The sequence below is a fragment of the Odontomachus brunneus genome, unplaced genomic scaffold (assembly GCF_010583005.1).
Source record: "Odontomachus brunneus isolate Ranch 3 - 2012 unplaced genomic scaffold, Obru_v1 Obru_scaffold_051, whole genome shotgun sequence".
In the NCBI taxonomy this organism is placed as follows: domain Eukaryota; kingdom Metazoa; phylum Arthropoda; class Insecta; order Hymenoptera; family Formicidae; genus Odontomachus; species Odontomachus brunneus.
The window spans coordinates 233,265-234,035 of record NW_022639501.1 but is presented as its reverse complement, the minus strand read 5'-3'; positions in this window follow the sequence as shown (position 1 = coordinate 234,035).

The following is a 771-nucleotide window of genomic DNA, read 5'->3' as shown; positions in this document are numbered from 1 at the left end:
AAAAAAGAACCACAAAATTAAACAAGTACGAATATTAAATCTAAAGAGATTATTTTCTCCGAAAAAACGGTATAACCCTAACAGCACGGGGACGTTCTGAGGACGTTCTGAGTAGATCGCAATGCGTATATTGCGATCATCTCAGAATGTTCTCATATATACTGCGATCGAATGAGTACATTCTGAGTAAATACACGCGCGATACAAATGCGTACGTATCATTTCAGTCAAACCTGAGAATGTACGCACGCGATAGAAAAGCGTACGTATCATTTCCGTATCCCTGAGTGAAATCTGAGAACATTCGCACGTGAAAGAAAACCGAATGATACTATAAGTGACGTTCTAGCGTTCAACTTAGTACGTCACAGATGATCACAGTACAATGAGTACGAAAATGGGATGATACGCAGTACGTTAGGGATGTCGCGTGCTGTTAAGGATGTTGCAGAAACATTGCAGTGACATTAATTTGTAATATTACTTTAGCAATATTGCAGCAATATTTAAAAAATTTCACGAATATAATATAATATTTTTTACTTATTTACTAGTTATTTTTGTTACTTGTATTTCAAATGCAGTAACGTTTCACATCAATAGTGCTTATAGAATAGTACTTAGAATGGTACTTGTTAATGGCAGTCACTAATAGAATTTGTCATATTATATATTTTTTATATTTCTTATACCGTTTTTTCGGAGAAAGCACTTTCTTTAGATTTAATATTCGTACCTTTAATTCGTACGTTTAATTTTGTGCCTTTTTTT